Consider the following 18,417-nt stretch of genomic DNA (forward strand, 5'->3'; position numbering starts at 1 on the left):
ATCCTAAAACCCACCTATCTGCCCCCTCCACCCAGAATGATGAGCTAGACTTATTCAACCATTTGGGCTGGTGGCCTTTTGCTTGTTAAATATCTCTGCACAGCTCTCCTGTTTTTCACAGAAATTGCTATTTATCTTTGTCTTGAACCTTTATCAGATAATTCTCATTTGCATGTCATCTTGGCATTGGCATCTCTTATTTGTCTCTTGCCATGCAAGGTTGACATTTTCCTGGTTATTTGTATGCTGATTATTTGAACCTTGAAAGCTATCCTTTCACTCTCTCAGCATGTCTTTACCTCTTATATCATAGAGAAAACTAGGCAGCTTCTTACTGCTCACCTATAGATATGCTTTCCCTTGTGTTTTAAATGAAGAGACATCCCTCCTTACACCTTCTGCCGAAGGAGCTAATGCTTCCTGTGCTCTGGATCCTATTTCCTTCTGCCTTCTTAATGTTATCCATAAATTATCATCCCCATTTCTTCCATCTTCCACTTATTTTCTCCACAGGATCCTATACTTCAGCATATAACATGGAAAGTCTCTATCTTATCTTAAATATTACAAACATCTCCTAATACTCCTCCTGTATTAGTCAGATTAGTTGGATGAGGGTAATCTAACAGTTTTAACAATATTTAGATCTCTGAGACTGAACACACACACAAATTACTTTTTTACTCATATAAAGTTCAGTATGGGTTTCCCAGGTGGCACTAGTGGTAAAGAACCCACCTACCAATGAAGGACCAACATAGGACATGCCAGACACAGGTTCAATCCCTGGGTCGGGAAAATCCCTTGGTGGAGGGCCTGGCAATCCACTCCAGTATTCTTACCTGGAGAATCCCATGGACAGTGGAGCCTGGTGGGCTACGGTTCATAGGGTCACAAGGAGTTGGACATGATTGAAATGACTTAGCATGCAGACAAAGTTCAGTGTATGTGTTCTTGGTTGGGTGACTCTCTTGGTAGCTCTCTCTTCTCTGACTCAGGGATCCAGGTTCCTTCCATCTTATGGCACAGCCATCTTCATGAGGTGTTCAGGGCTGCTGCAGAAGGGAAGACAGTGTGAGGTAGGTTCACTTAACCACCTGAGCTCAGAATGCCCTACACACTTTTACTCACATTCCTTTAGCCACACAGTTCCACCTAGAGAGATCTAGGAAATGTTGACCTTCATGGACCAAATGCCTTCTAGCGTCATGAGTCTTCAGCAGTGAGCCACTATTTCATCTGTCTCTAGTGGCTCCTTACCGCTAGTCTTACCATATGTCATCCACATGGAATCGGTCGTCGTCTTCTTACCACAGATCTGATTGTGCCACTTCCCATTTAGCACCCAATTACTATCCACTGCCAGGTGAATGAAATCCAAACCCTTTATCAAGGTATTCAATACCATTTAGGATCTAGCCTCTCCAGCCCTGTCTCATGAGCTCTTGACTTAGGGATTGTCCCATCACACTGCTTCCTGTTCCCAGGTACTGGGAACAAGTAACAGTTACTCTTACTTGCCTCTTTATATTAGCACATGTTCTTCCATCTTTCTGAAACATCTCTCTTTGCTGTTATCTGGTGGGAAAATTTCTACCTCTCCTTCACAATTCATTATAAGCATCTTCCTCTGTGAACCTTGTAATCTTTTTTTATTTTTGAATTTAAGAAATTTTCATTTTATATTGGGTTAAGTCGGTCAACAATGTTGTGATAGTTTCAGGTGTACAGCAAAGTGATTCACTTATATATATACATGTTATCTACTCTTTTAAAAGTTCTTTTCTCATTTAGGCTGTTACATGATATTGAGTTCCCTGTGCTATACAGTTGTTGGTTATCCATTTTAAATATAGCACTGTGTACATGTCCATCCAAAACTCCCTAACTATCCCTTCCCCCCACCCTTGGCCTCTGGGGACCTTAAGTTTGTTCTCTAAGCAGCACCTTTTTAAAAGTAGAGTTGGTCATTTAGTCCCTTTATGCCACAACTGATCATCAGCAAACCTCCACAGTAGTACTTATTTCACTGAGTTAAAATCATATTTTTACATATTAGTCTCTCTTCTTTTAAACTTTAAGCTCCTTGATAGCTAGGATCATGACTTGCTATCTTAGTATCTCCAATGCCGAAAGCAGTGTCTGTCACATGATGGATGTTTAATAAATGTTCATCTAATGAATAATTAAATGAATGAATAAATGATGTACACTTTAAAAGATTTCTTACACTTAAATTTCAATTCAATGTTTATTCAATATTTAACAGTTCTTGGAGAAACCTATGAACTTGTGCTATATTTACTGTATCTTCTGTTAATGAAGAAGGGTGGACAGTATTAAATTAAAGCCTTATGGAAATACAGCAACATAAATTCTTGATTTGGTTAGGGGAGCTTCTTCACAAAGAAGTTAGTGAAAGTGATACAAGAATGAGCTGAAGCTACAAAGAGGTTAAAGTGACTGATTCTTACTGATGTGGAAATATTACTGAAAGATTCAACTTTTTTTTTCTTTGGGAAGTCAAAGAGCACAGAGAACACTGATAAGGACTGGGAGGATTCAGGTGATTGAGATGAGAAGCTTGAGGAAACATCATTTCAGTCTGTAATGTAAAAACGAATGGTGTGGGGGTGTGGGGGACAAGCACACTTCCTTGAGCTTTTCCCTTCTGAACCATGAAAAAACAACTCCACCATAATTAATATACATTTTGAATTAACTGTATTTTATTTATAATTCTTCAAAAATCATTGTTCATCTATGTTATATATACTATCTCTTAATTAACTAGACTGTTCCATTAATCAGTTCATCATTCCATCTCTGACCAGTCTATATGAGTAGAATCACTGTATATTCAAAAATAATATAAAACAAACAAAATCTCCCCCAAACCAAATATCCTGATGCCCATGTTATCTGATCCATAATCGGTTATAATTTGGGTGGTCTCCCACTTGATCTGTGCTGAAACTGCCACACAGGGCAAGTGGAAGGGAGTCACTGGGAAGCTGGAGTGAGATAGGAATTTGTTGCTGTTGCTGTTTATTTGCTTAGTCGTGTCTGACTCTTTGGAACTCCATGGACTGTAGCCCGCCAGGCTCCTCTGTCCATGGAATTTTCCAGGCAAGAATACTGAAGTGGGTTGCCATTTCCTTCTCCAGGGCATCTCCCTGACCCCGGGATCGATCCTGTGTCTCCTGCATTGCAGGCAGATTCTTTACCCCTGAGCCACCAGGGAATATTCTCTATCAAACTGAGATAACGATCAGGAGAACTGTGCCAACAGAGCAGGAAAGGAGATTGAGTCTTCGTTTCGGACATCAGTTTTGGCCAGATATGGAAGAAACAGTGGGAGGTCTCCCTCTCCATGAATCTGGAGACCAGGGACACAAGGTCACCTTCAGAGTTGAACTATCAATAGTAAAATTCACAGACAATGAATGTGATTAGTCACCCGTGGGAGTAAATCAAGAGACTGAAATGCATGGACCTCATGAAACTCCAATCAAGGGAGGAAATGTGGATGTAATCAGAGGAAGGCAGGTCCAGAATGTGAATGCCGTTGCATAGAAGATAATCAGTTGAATTGCCCATCGCCTGGGGGAAGACTGGGTGAAGGTGAGTGAGGGTGTGGGCAGAATGGGAAGTGGTCAGTGTGGATGACAGGAAATAAAACCCCAAGGCATCTTAACATGGTAGTGCACACCCAAGCCCTGTGCAGGGGAGAGATTCTGCCTTTTGTGGTTGCTGCGGAACAGGATTGCCTCTTTTCATCTCCCTTTAGTATCCCGTGTGCCCTGTGTTCAGCATCTGTGTTCATTCTGATCCTGGGACTGGCTGCCCCAGGCAGTAGACATAAGCTTTCAGTCCCTGGGAAGAAATGTCTCCCACTATAAATTTCTACTTTGGCTATGAGTAACCTCCTGGAGAAGGAAATGGCAACCCACTCCAGTGTTCTTGCCTGGAGAATCCCAGGGTCGGGAGAGCCTGGTGGGCTTCCGTCTATGGGGTCACACAGAGTCGGACACGACTGAAGTGACTTAGCAGCAGCAGCAGCAGCAACCTCCTGGATTTGAGTGATTCAAGTGACCTTGGATTCTGAAAACTTCTGGAAACCTGATGAGGATAAACACTGGAATTTGGAAAGTGGTCAGCTCCTCAAGGGGATGCTACAGCAAACCCTGGTGGGCAGCTCCAGCCTCCTTCCAGGAATGCACTGACCTCATCTTCAGTCCTTTGCTGCCTTCCATAGACAGTACCACAATATCCACTCAGGTCAAGGATTCTTAACCTCATCAGAGCCAATGACCTATTTTCAAGTGAATGTTTTGTTAGGTCCTACTTACTATCTGGAAAAGAAATTCACAAATTATAAACCTCCTATACATACTTAGTTGCTCAGTAGTGTCTGACTTTTGGGGACACTTTGAACTGTATGTAGCCTGCCAGGCTCCTCGGTCTATGAGATTTTTCAGCCAAGAATATTGGAGTGGGTTGTTACTTCCTTCTCCAGGGATCTTCCTGACTCAGGGATTGAACCCATGTCTCCCGTGTCTCCTGCACAGCAGGCTGATTCTTTATGCACTGAGCCATCAGCGAAACCTCCTACACACATCTTTCTAAAAGTCAACACAATGTTCTAATGATGAAGATAGAGAAAAATTACTGATAGAAGAGGAATAATTTATAACTAACTAATATGTATTGGAGTATATTAATATTTAGGGAAGACTAACTAGGAGGTAGACTGAAGCAGTTGCTTTGAAATCTGAGTGAATGTGACTGAGACAAATGTAATAGATAGAGACACATTTGCTGACAACTCAAATCACAATAGTGAAATTGCTGGCAGTCAAATGCTTTTCTGAAATTGTGAATACTGTTGGTAAAGTTCTGAACAAACACAGTGCCATCTTCTCTTCCTTTAAAAAGGCTTAAGAGGCATTTACAGAAAAATCAGTGCATATTAAAATATACAAAAGTAACTTGTGTTTCCAAGTAAAATGGGATTGAATTTCACACCGCATAATTACAAACAAATTTTCCCGCGCAAACATCCAGTGTGACTTCTAAAGTTTGCACAGGACACACGACACTTGTTGGTGCACAAGATCAAATAGCCAGCACCCCTGGTTCCACTCATTAAATGCTGCTAGTGCCCCTCCTAAAAACTGTGACAATCAAAGGTGCCCCCTGGAGTTTCCAATACATCTCCTAGAAGCTGGTACCTTTCTTACTGAGATACACTGACTGATTTACGTGAACAGACAACAACAATGAAGTGAAGTGGTTAGTCGCTCAGTTGTGTCTGACTCTTTGCGACCCCATGGACTGACTGTAGCCCACTAGGATCCTCTGTCCATGGAATTCTCTAGGGAAGAATACAAGAGTGAGCTGCCATTACCCTTCTCCAGGGGATCTTCCAGACCCAGGGACTGAACCTGGGTCTCCTGCATTTGCAGGCAGATTCTTTACCATGTGAGCTACCAGGGAAGCCCCGACTTAAGTGAACAGGAAACAATATGACAGTCCAATAAGGCAAGTGTGCCTGTCCTATGACACAATCATTCCATGGCCTGGCATGGCAGGTAACTTCAGCTGGCAGAAAGAAGGGACAAGGAGGGATGAAACTGGGAAGAGTACCTAGTGCTAGAGGAAGAAGCAGAAATACGGGCAGAACAATAAGTCAGAACTTATGAGGAGAAACCAGGATAACAGTTCACCTCTGGGACTTGGGCCAACATACACAGAAGGGTCAACACAGAAAGAATTGTGGCTCTGGGGCCACATGGGTGCCCAGGTTTGTCGTTGGTGCCAAATATTCCAAATCCGGCTGAAGGGGAAGAATTTATGTCAACAGAGGAGCCCAAAAGTAATGACTGGGTTCCTAGAATGTGGGTCTGGGAATGTGACATTTCCTTATGACAGCCTCAGCCAGAAATGACTCAATGTAAGGCATGAGCTTCAGTTCAGTTCAGTTCATTTCAGTCGCTCAGTCGTGTCCGACTCTCCGCGACCCCATGAACTACGCCAGGCCTCCAAGTCTTCTCAAAAGTAGCAGCTGGGGAGAAAGCAAATGCAGAAGAGACTAACAGCCGCGGTATCTCAATACCACGTGATTGAAGAGGGTATGCTACATAACATTTTATTTTCTTACATTAGAGTGTTTTTTTTGCCCTCACTTGAACATAAATGAATCAACTCATTCTTCAAACAAAAAATACGTGTTCAAGAGAACAAGATTTGGGCATTCACAAACCATTCCTCAAACCACCCCCACACCATGTATGTGCTGCTTTCCTGTGGGTGGACATAAAACAGCTGCTTAGAACTCAGACTTGGAGCCCATTTCCAAAAGTGGGGTCACGAAGGCGTGGCCATAAATTGCAACAATGCTTATACTGAATACCGCAATTTACAAGGGTAAGTACATAACTTTGCCTGGAGCCCAGACCAAGGACAACTCTTCAACCCCTGCTCTGTGACTCAGGGGCCAAACAACACTCATACAAACCAGATATTCCCTAAAGACCATCTCAACAGGATGATGCCTCATCTCCCGTGACTGTTCCCAAAGTCCCATCCAAGACAATTATCTAATCTTTGCTCAGGATTCAAATTACCTAATGTTTTTACTTCATTGGATTGAGCAGGCTCCTTTGTACATCAGTTCCTGGAGGAAAAAAAGAAAAGATGCTCTCATTTCAATTACCACCCTTTTAGAGGTCTTATTACTTCATCTGTCCCACGTTCATTATAGGGGATGGTCATGAGAACAAGTTCAGCTTTACAGTCTTTGATGGAATATATTAGCAAAATTGAGTTTTAAAAAGAGAGAGAGAAATAGCATTCTGTGCATGAAAAGAATTTTCCGTTTCAGCCTGTAAGTTGAAGAAAAAGACTGAAGAAATTACCTGCTATTATAAAATATTCAGGAAGATAACTGGCAGTACTTTTTCTTCCTCCAGAAGCTTTGATCCAATCATGGTTAAGGTATTGCTGAATTATACACGTAAGGTTCCAGCTCATTCTGCTGACCTCTCACTTGTTCTCTGACCCAGATGCCTCCTATTTCCCTTTACACACCCTCCTCCAAGCATATCCTATCCCTAGCGTTTGAGCACATGCCTGGGTAGATTTCGGGGCCTCTTACCTTTTGGTTGTTCCCTTGGTGCTGTCAATCATGGATTTGATTATCTGGTAGTTCAAGATCTAAGAGGCCACCAGAAGTAACTCTGGACAACACACTCTATGAAATGGGTGAGTTAATACTCATCTAAATGTGTGAGTTAATATATTTCTCTGCTTTTTCCTATATGAATATGTCCTTAGAATTTTCTTCCTGTGTATGAAGGCGAAAGTGTTAGTAACCCAGTCGTGCCTGACTCTTTGCAATCCCATGGACTGTAGCTCACCAGGGTCCTCTGTCCATGGAATTCTCCAGGCAAGAATCCTGGAGTGGGTTGCCACTCCCTTCTCCAGGGGATCTTCCTGACCCAGGGATTGAACCAGGGTCTCTTGCACTGCAGGTGGATTCTTTACCATCTGAGCAACCAGGGAAGCCCCTTCCTGTGTATATCTCAATTTAAAAACTTAAATCCAGATCCACGTCCCTATCTAGAAAGCTTTAATTTTGCTGCCCACAAAATCAAGATCCTCTGTGTTTTTCCCCAATATACCTTTTCAACAAATCAACTCCTCTAGGTATAATGAGAGCTATACAAAGCAGTGGCTGGATATATAGCCTTCGGGCTGGAATGCCAGCTCAGTCACTTAGAGGTTGTATCCTCAGGTGAGTTACTTAAACCCCTCTATGCCCCAGTTTCCTCAACTGTAAACATGGCTTAATAATAGAAATAATTTGAATTGCAAGAGAATATATGTTAGTTGCTGAGAAAAGAGTCTGATACATGATAAGCATCATCTACTGTTATGATTATTATTACTCACTACCCTCAGTACCCTGGTTGCTGGGAGAAATATCAATAACCTCAGATACGCAGATGACACCACCCTTATGGCAGAAAGTGAAGAGGAACTAAAGAGCCTCTTGATGAAAGTGAAAGAGGAGAGTGAAAAGGTTGGCTTGAAGCTCAACATTCAGAAAACAAAGATCATGGCATCTGGTCCCATCACTTCATGGGAAATGATGGAAAAACAGTGGAAGCAGTGTCAGACTTTATCTTTTGGGCTCCAAAATCACTGCAGATGCTGATTGCAGCCATGAAATTAAAAGACGCTTACTCCTTGGAAGGAAAGTTATGACCAACCTAGATAGTATATTAAAAACCAGAGACATTACTTTGCCAACCAAGGTCCGTCTAGTCAAGGCTATGGTTTTTCCCGTGGTCATGTATGGACGTGAGAGTTGGACTGTGAAGAAAGCTGATCGCCGAAGAATTGATGCTTTTGAACCGTGGTGCTGGAGAAGACTCTTGAGAGTCCCTTGGACTGCAAGGAGATCCAACCAGTCCATTGTAAAGGAGATCAATCCTGGGTGTTCATTGGAAGGACTGATGCTAAAGCTGAAACTCCAATACTTTGGCCACCTCAAGCGAAGAGTTGAATCACTGGAAAAGACTCTGATGCTGGGAAGGATTGGGGGCGGAGGGAGAAGGGGACGACAGAGAATGAGATGGATGGATGGCATCACCGACTCGATTGACATGAGTTTGAGTGAACTCTGGGAATTGGTGATGGACAGGGAGGCCTGGCGTGCAAAGAGTCGGACACGACTGAGCGACTGAACTGATCTGAACTGACCCTCAGTACACTTGCATTTTTCTATTTTTGTACTTTTTCTTACAGTTTTTGAAATGCTCATCCCTTCTCCCCAGATTCCTCTAAATTCTTCCCATCCTTTAAAGTCCTTACCAGATTTTTCCTTTTCCATAAACTTCCCTGGCCTGTGTAGTTCACAGTGTTGTCTTCTTTTGTACACCAATACACAAATTAACTCTTCCAATCATTTTGCGTATGGTCATTTGTTGCTTCATAGCACTTATATTGCTGCCTATGATATAATTCACATATAATTTCACCTGGTCTCCCTGAACTGGCCTGTGAGTCCTTTGAAGGTAGGGACTCAGGCCGGTTTTTGTATAAAGCTCAGCACCTGATAGACTGCCTTCTCAATTGTAGCTCAATAAATATCCGTTTATTTGACTTGATTAATCAGCAGGTTGGACATAAGTCTGCTGGATGCTTTTGGAAGTAGGGATCTAAACGGAGTGCAGAAGAGTTGGAACCTTGGTTATTTGCTTGTAGAACATTTATGAAGTGTCTGTGCAAGGCTCTCTGCTTCCACCTTTCATCTGACAGGATGTCACCCCCACCACCATGAGGAACCAGGACTGTCTGATTAGAGGATGAGATCAGGTGCTGTGTTTGGCCAAAAGGGGCAGCCTTGGCCACTAGAAAGGCTTTTAGAATAGCAGTTTTAGTGGGAGGCAGAGACAGAGTTCCCAGTCCTGGCTGTAACATAAACAGTCTCCTAAACTGACTGATCTCTTGAAAAAGTGAAAGTGAAAGTCACTCAGTCTTGTCCAACTCTGCGACCCCATGGACAACCCCATGGAATTCTCCAGGCCAGAATACTGGAGTGGGTAGCCTTTCCCTTCTCCAGGGGATCTTCCCAACTCAGGGATCGAACCCAGGTCTCCTGTATTGCAGGCAAATTCTTTACCAGCTGAGCCACAAAGGAAGCCTTGAACTTTCTTGAACTCTCATGCAAAGACACCTGTCTTAGATCTTGTTGCAAAACTCAAAAATGATATAAATACTGTATATTGTGCCATCATACTGATTTTGTTTACTTACTTTAATCCAAGTTACACATCTATTTAATAAAAATAGATTTCTATGGCTTGAAAGAAAAAAAAGTCTCCTAAAAAGCAGGTGCTTCCACAAGGAAGTTTTGTAAATTCAGATCTTTCTTGCTTGGTTGCTCAGAGTTGCCCCTGGCTGGAGATTTTTGGCATCTCAAAGGGCCAGCGTCAGATAAGAAAGACGATCTAGCCCGGTATTGGATCAAGACTTTCAGGTTCTAATCCAGGCTCTTTTACTAACTTTCTGAGTGACTTGAACACTTATGTCATCACCATGCTCTTAACTTCCCTCATCTGTAAGTGAGGGTGTTGGATGAATATGTAACCTCTAAGGTGCCTGTTGTCTCTAATATTCTATCACCCTAGGAGTGTTCTCTTAGTGAAGTCCTAGGCAGCTACAAGGGGAGAGACAGAGACCTCCTTCATCTGGAGCTAAGATTCTTCTGGCCAGTGGAGCTCAACTGAGTCGGTCCCTAGGGTATGGGATGATCTCATTTCCTGGGAGTGGTCCTGCTTACAAATCTCAGAATCCTTCTCTTTCTCCACCAAGTCTGGGAAAGTAAGGATCTGGCAAATAGGATAATGAAGAGATGTCAGGGTAACAATGAGGCAAAGGTCTTAAGTTGGGGCCATCTATGTTTATCAAGTCAATTGTCCCCAGCTCTGGATTCTGAGTGTTCCTTCCCTTCAATCCTGAAGAAAGGACTGAAGTCGCAGTCACTGATGAGGGTGGAGGTCTAGGGATGTGAAACAAATTGCACTGAGGCTTGGTGTCAAGTGTGCACAAGTAGTCAGAGAACCCACACAGGCCGTGGGCTCAGCCCTATTGACTCATTCCCCTGACTTTCCCCTCCCCCTACCCTCGAAGAAGGCACTCCCTCGTTTCAGCACCCAGATGTCCTTGGCAGCTTTCCTCAGATGCTCTGGCTACTTTTGCCTCATTACTCCTTTCACTCTCAGCTTTAGCTCACAGCAGCACACCCCCCTACCCCCCGCCCAGTAATTCACCTCCATCACCCACCTAAGGCAGCCAGTCTGCCGCTTTTACTTACATCATGTTCCTGGGGCATGAGATCACTGAGGCTATGTCTCTTTGAACCTATGAGCCCATCCTGCGCCTGGAAAATCATGCTGAGGAGAAAGATATGGCTGCTGCTCTCAGGGGACACTGTGCTGTGTTACAGAACTCAAGGAATAATATGGCAATCATGTAACTGTCTTGGGCAGAACTTGTACAAGGATAACAGTTCTTGTAGGACAAGTGGTCAAATGTGGAAACAGACGTCTGTCCCGCTTATGTGTTTCATAGTCTTACTTTGCTTTCTCTCTCCTGGCAATGCAACAGCCCCTGAAAGGTGCTTGGCTCTGTGATGCTTACTGAAGGAATATAGGAGGGAAGAGAAAACATATGGCCTGAACCTCCAAGGAATTTACAGTCTGGTCAGAGAAGCAAGGCATTCACACATTTGTGAGTTCATAGGGCAATTGAGAGTAAGAGGACTTTACTGGAGCTCATGTTGAGTTTAAGCATCTAAAAATCCCAAGTTCATTTTTCTAGTAGATGATCCATAATTACCCAATTTTAAAAGCACAGAGGACAACTCCCCCCCCCAAAAAAATGAAGAATTAAGCTCAACTTAAAAGACCTGGGCTGGAGTCCTGGCTTTTCACTTACTGTTTGTGTGATAACAATTATCTAAGCTCCTTGATCCTCAGTTTCTCAGTCTCGAAAACAGGGAGAATCATTTCTGTCCTACTTATCCTATAGCATGGCTGTTAGGATCAAATGAGATAAGTGTGTGAAAGTTCTTTATAAATCATAAAGCACCATACAGGTAAAAGGTATCATTAATGTTTAAAACCAAAACACAAGTCCCTATGGAGTGACAGAACATAGTTTATTGGAACCTTAGAGGTGTTTGCACAAATGTTTTTCTCTTGCAGATAATGAAACTGAGACCCAGAGAGGTTAAGTGGCCCAGGGAAAACAGCTAATCTGGGGCACAGCCAAGACCAGAGGACAGCCTCCTCAGGGCTCTGCCCTGGAACTGCTGGGGCAGCCAGGCAGCCAGAGTCCAGTGCTCCTCTCTGTGTCTGGGGTCCCTGGGGCCCAGTTTGCTGCAGGCTGGGGCTCTTACTTCCTCAGCCGCATGGACAATACTATCTGGCTAACTGTGGATTTTTTTTACTTCTTCACTCTACTCAGCCCCGACCCCTGTTTCCAACTCCTACCACTCAGCCGACCCCTATGAAAGTGGTTTCCAAGAGGAGTCTGTTGGAAACAGACTGAGCAGTTAACATCAGCACCAAATAACTGCTGCCTCTCTGGAAGAGACCCAGCAATAAGGTAGGGATGGCATGTATGGAGACGTGAGAGCCCTGGTAGCCAGTCCAGATATTGCAGAAAGGTTTTGTGAGCAAGGGCTCTCTGAACAACCGTTTGCCAAAATGGCTCACATTCTTGTAGGCAAAGATCTAGGCGTAAGTTATGAAACAAATGACACAAGGGTGGCTTGATAGAAGGGGCCCCGGCATATTGGTGAGAGGTGGGCCAGAGGGAACTGGGCCTTTTATCTGTTCATTTCTTTCCAGCTGCTGCTAAAAGCCTCTAATGTTACGTGCATCCTTTTCTCTCCCAATCTAGAAGGGAACCTGGAGACCGGCTTCTGCAAGTCATGCCCACGTCTATGCTAAATGTCACCTGCAGCACTGGAGGAAACACAGGCTGCTTCTTTCAGCGAAGGCCTCCAGAGGACACTGCCCAGTCTCTGTGACCCATTCTAGCTCAACTGTTGTCCAGTCTTCCGAAGCGGGCCTCACAATAACCTTAAGATACCACTTTAGCAATCTGTGTTTATTCCTTCTGGCTCCTACTGATTAGAGGTAGGGAATAGCCACTCACCAAGTTCTCCACTTAAAATCATGCTTTGAAATACTTGATCATAATAAATGCATCTCCTTAACCTATACTTATCTAGACCTAATAATTTAAAAACATTTTATGTACTCACTTGATTATAATATTCAACTCATATAATCCCTGATACCTGACCCCCAGCTCTTCAATCCAGTCCCCTAAAAAAAAAAAACCCACCCCTGCAATGCTCCCTTCTCCTTTCTAGGCACCCACCACTCTTCCCTTCTTAAGAACCTTTCCATCTTCAATTCACTAACATCTGAACAGCTGCACAAGCACAAAGGGTTTAATTTGGGAGCAGTGTCTGTGGGAAGGAACGCTTTTTAAGTTTCCAAAGTAATGCAGAAGCTTAATTTAGAAAGTCATAGAACAGCCCTCTTGGTTCTGGAAGTCACAGAAATTATGGATTGCACTGCAGAGGCAACCTGCCTGATGATGTTAGCACTTTGCAGCACTGGGTTTTTCTGCAGCAGTTTCATTTTGATTTCTGTCCGGAGACATAGTGGGGCAGTCCAGTTGAAGCATTCACTCCCTGAGGAAGGGACCTATGTCCTGTTCAACCTCTCTGTGTGGTCAGGGCCTAGCAAGGGCAAGCAAGTGGTTAGTGCCTTTAAACGTTGGATTGTGTTGCCCGTCTGGCCTCTACTCCCTACTTTGGTCTTCAACTTGATCCAAACAGGTCTCGAACTAGGAGATGATAATGGTTACCAAATACTGAGCAGGAAGAGGGATGATCAGATCATACCACCACCACCTTCCTTGGCTCCAGGAGGCTTAAAGAAAGTTTAAGTGCCAAGATTAAAGAGTCTCACGTCCTACCAGATCCTACCAAATGTTAGGATCTGCCTCTCAGGGACATATAAAATTAGGGTCTGAATAATAATGAGAACTTGGATAGAACAGGATAGACTGGACATAGGATGGATCCTGGGAGATTCATCCTAAAGAGGGTGAGAGGACGAAATGTAGAAATGGGGTGGACACTTTCCCACCTCCATCTCTACCAATCACAGTCACAGTATTTGGGCCTGGAACTGAGACAGCGCCTGCTGAATGGCGTTGCCCAGAGCCATCTGCATACCATACATGGTCAGGACCCTCACAAGCCCCTGTGGAGTCCAGGCAAAGCATCCTTTTGTAAGATACTAGAGTTACGTCTTGACTGCCATGAGATGTTCTGGAAAGTTAAAACACACACTCAGTTGTATTGCTTGAGTCCCTAGGGCCCAAAAACCCAGAAAAAGAATGCAAACTCTGTGTCCTAAAGGGGGTCAGATACATACAGACTGTGTGATAAGCTAGAGGTCCCCAAGTGTCAGTCTAGAGAGAGAGATAAGAAGCTCCCTAAGAGAAAGTCACGGTGAGCAAAAATACTCTGGCAGAGTAGACCAGGTGCAGCCGGAACACCTGAATATTGGAGGACAAGAGGCTTCAAACAGAGGGCAAGCTGAGTCCTTCCCCACTTCCTCATCTGGAGTCCCTCAACTCCCAATTTTATGAGCTCCAGTGAGCTCTGGGCTGGGCCTTACTTAGGAAAGAGCAAACAGTGTCACCAGAGACAGGCACAACTATTCTGGACCTGAAAGACCTCGTTAGGCTGCTCAGGGAGGGAGACGACTCCTGCAGATTTTGGGGAGGTGGGCAGCAGCTTGGCAGCAAAGGCCGACAGAGAACTGCAGGCTGGTGAGTGCAGCAGGTCTGCAGGACAGAGACAGAACACACACACAAGTCGCGACTGAACTGTAAATGGCGGCAGAATTAGCCACTTTTGCTGTACAATATATTTTAATTTTTGAATACAATATATTCAAATTAATTTTTGTGTGTACACGGAGAAGGCAATGGCAAGCCACTCCAGTACTCTTGCCTGGAAAATCCCATGGATGGAGGACCCTGGTGGGCTGCAGTCCATGGGGTCGCTGGGGGTCGGATACGACTGAGCGACTTCACTTTCACTTTTCACTTTCGCGCATTGGAGAAGGAGGTGGCGGCCCACTGCGGTGTTCTTGCCTGGAGAATCCCGGGGACGGGGGAGCCTGGTGGGCTTCCGTCTATGGGGTCACACAGAGTCGGACACGACTGAAGTGACTTAGCAGCAGTAGCAACCAAATACTGAAGTCTTCAGATCTCAGTTATAATGGCTTCATCTCCACTTATTTTTTTATTAATGTTAACAAGGGGCTTCCCAGGCAGCACGAGTGATAAAGAATCTACCTGCATTGCAGGAGACATAAGAGACATGGGTTCAATCCTTGGATGGGGACAATCTGGAGGAGGGCATGACAACCCACTTCGGTATTCTTGCCTGGAGAATCCCACAGACAGAGGATCCTGGAGGGCTACGATCCATAGGGTCGTGAAGAATCGGACATGGACTGAAGGGACTTAGCACGCAGCACACACAGCATTTACTAGTGGGCCTAAGATGATACAGAGAAATAACAAGAAAGAAGCATAGGCAGAAAGATATATTCAGAGAAAATGGAAATTGCAGAAGAAGATAAAGAGATACTGAAAGAGACTGAGAAAAGGAATTAGAAACAGGAAGAGAGAAGGCAAGGAGGAAAGGGGAGAGAGGATTTTTAAGACACCCAGGACCAGTTAGTGTTCCACTAGACGCTAGCCGGGTCCCCTAGGATGAAAATCAAAGGGCCCGGATTGAGCCGCCCAGGAATAAGAACCGAAGAGAAACTGCAAAGGCTCATTGTTTTGTTTATCCGGAGGTTTTGGCTCCTGGCAACCCGGGCGCTGGTGTTCTGATACACTGCCCGAGCTCCCCCTACTGGCGGCACTGCAGAATCGCACCATCTGGGTCCAAAGCGGAATCGGATTACGTAAATTTTCTCGAGCTTTACCCACCCTTTTCACTTTTTCCATTTTTTTTTTTTTAAATTCTCAAGTTCTTGGTTCTCCGAAACGAATACTAGGGCTTGAATTCCCTGACTGATAACAATCGTCCTTAGGCCCAATGAGGGTACTCCTAGAAGACTCCTAAGGAGGGTGCAAGCAGGAGGCTGAGCAAACATTTATTAAACACATGCCACATACAAAGTGCTCTGCAAAGGCCTGAAGGGAACTCATTTGGCCTTTAGTCTCTCGCTTCAAAAGTGACTGCTAGAATTAAAACTGACCTTCTGGGGTTGGGTTGAGGGCACTCCCCTGTCCAATTCTGTCCACCAGAACCAGCATTCCAAAGAACATCCTGAGAAGAGCCCACCAGGGCAACAGTGATGACACCTCCTTCCTCTTTTTTTCCTTTTCTTTCTCCCCGTTTGTCTTCTTCCCTTCATGAAGAGGAGGAACTGCTATGTGCAAAGCCCCCAGGACGGGAAGGGACACGTCTCCCCAGTGCCAAGCTGATCTTACTAAGAATAACCTTTATCTCTAGGCGGAAAGGCAGAAGACCTGGTTCTCTCTTTCTCTCCACCACCTCCCCCTCAGGTGGATTTTAAAGGGGCAGCACCACCCACTTATAAGAATATACTGAGTCCTGTCTTTCCTAAAGTGCTTAAGTTCTAAGTCACAACGTCTGGAGAGGGGCAGTGTGGGAGAAGAGAACTTACCAGGTGAGGAGGTGAGGGAGGAGGCAAGAAGGAAATGGAGGGCAAGAGAAAGAACAGGACACAGGGCTCTCTGTTACACCCTGAGCCTGGATTTCTGCAGTCCCAAGCAGACTGACAGGGGTAGTCAGATCCTTGTGAGGAGGGGTTCCCTGGGGCGGGGAGTGGGGTCCCCACTATGGCTGTACTTGACGATCACCTTGGAGGGTGCGACAGATTTCCAGACCTCTGGCCAGGATGTATGCTCACAATAAGGAGCCCTTGTTCCCCCTAATCCCTCCACTCAGAGGTTAGAAATCCAAACCATCTCTAAAAATTGTTTTTCTTTCATAAAAGTGCTGCTTTTCTCTCAACGCAGAAAGTATAAATGTTCCAAAACAATAGGTCAGAAGCACAGCACTGTTTTCAAAGACTCCAGAATATCAGAAAGGATGCTCTTCACTGACTAAAAATTGAACAGATTTTTACAGTGAACTGCATTGCAGAAAGCAGTGAATAACCCTCAGACAAATGGAGTCCCTTCTTTAGTCCCCTGTTCTGCCCTTGCGCACTGTTTCTTTCTCTTACCCACCTCCCCTCCCCTAGCTTCTTCCTTTCCCGATATCACTGATTCAGACTTTTGCTGGCACTGTCTTGTGGTCTCTGGGCTCTGGCTTCCTTCCCTACTCTGGGCCAGAGTGCCCGGGTGAAAGGAACAGGAAGAAAGGATTGCCATGTCTGCTTGGGACCCCTGATGCCCTGAAGCCTTCTAACAGGGCAAGTGGACACCCTGCAGAACGTGAGGACAGTCAGTCTCTGGGGCTTTCTCTGCTCACCACTCAGTCTACAAACCACCTCTGGAAAGTTACTGGACAGTTGACAGCCTGTAAATTGCAGTACCTCCTGTCTCGAACAGCCCTTGTCCACTCCTACCATACGAAAGTGTTTTAGTGACTAAGGAATCAGTAGGAGCAGAAGGGCCTGGGCAGGCACTGCATAAATATAAATAATGGTTATTTATCACAGATGAGAGTGGCTCATAAATATAACTGAAACTGGCTCAGTCCTGCTACTATTGAATAAAGGAAAAAACCCACAAACATCAAAAAGTAAAAAATAAAAGAGGCATGCTCTGAAGATGTCATTTCTCCATATTGCTATAGCTAAATAAATTGTAGCAATTACCAAAATGTTCCTGGAGAAGATATGATTTTTTAAGAAACCTGCCCTGCAGCTCTGTGGTGTGGGGCTGAGCTGCCTATGACCAGCAGAGGGCACACTTCAGTTACAAACGGGAACCTGCAGTGGGTAGATGGTGGGGAAAGGGCAATTTAGGATTCCAAGGTGGTAAACTGCTTATTCCATGCTACGCATACCATCAGAGATCATAGTCCAAGATCCTTGACAGGCTATGAAGGACAAGATTTCAAGGAATCAGTTATAAGCAGAGAATGACATAACTGGAAATGTTCCTTTGTTTATAAGAAAAGGTTGTTTCTACATACCTCCTCTGGCAGCTGCAAGCCGCTATTAACTGTGAGTCACTGCAGTGACTTGTCCCCATCCTGGTCTGCCACAGCCCTTCAGAGCTGCATATTGTTTACAGTGGAGATGTTTGGGCTTTGTGGAGATCTTTGGACTTGGAAAAGCAGGTGCTGTTTCCAGGACTTGATGAAGAAGGTCCTGCTGTTGGTCATTCCCTTTTGTTTAGTGAGCATGGAGAAACAGCCTCCCTGGGAAACAGATAAGAAAGAAGACAATTAGAAATGTTTATTTAAGATTTGAGCCAGCCTAGCATCCCCACTTCTAGATATATCCAAGAGAATTGAAAACATATGCCCATACAAAAAATTGGGCAGAAATGTTCATAAGCAGCATTATTCATCATAGCCGAAAAAAGGAGAAACAACCCAAGTGTCCACTGACTGATGACTGACTAAGCAAAATATGGCTTATCCATACAATTGATTATTCAGTCAAAAGGGGGGAAGGATTGACATATATTACAACACGGATAAACCTGGAAAACTTCATGCTAATTGAGAGAAGCCAGTCACAAAGGACCACACATTGTGTGAGTCCATTTGTATGAAATGTCCGAAATAGGCAAATTCATGGAAACAGAAAA

At 44.4% G+C, this 18,417-nt stretch overlaps 1 long non-coding RNA gene across 1 annotated transcript; it reads right to left on the reverse strand.

The window, feature by feature from the left end:
* Nucleotides 1-920: 920 nt before the first annotated feature.
* On the reverse strand, nucleotides 921-18,013 carry LOC129562342 (uncharacterized). Its single transcript, XR_008687186.2, has 3 exons — nucleotides 17,795-18,013; nucleotides 6,630-6,679; nucleotides 921-1,055 (listed from the first exon to the last, which is right to left on the reverse strand). It is a non-coding gene; the product is annotated as an uncharacterized LOC129562342 (long non-coding RNA).
* Between the last annotated feature and the right edge of the window lie 404 nt (nucleotides 18,014-18,417).

This window comes from Moschus berezovskii, chromosome 1 (genome assembly GCF_049115385.1).
Source record: "Moschus berezovskii isolate FMDL1 chromosome 1, NW_MosBer_1.0, whole genome shotgun sequence".
Lineage (NCBI taxonomy): Eukaryota > Metazoa > Chordata > Mammalia > Artiodactyla > Moschidae > Moschus > Moschus berezovskii.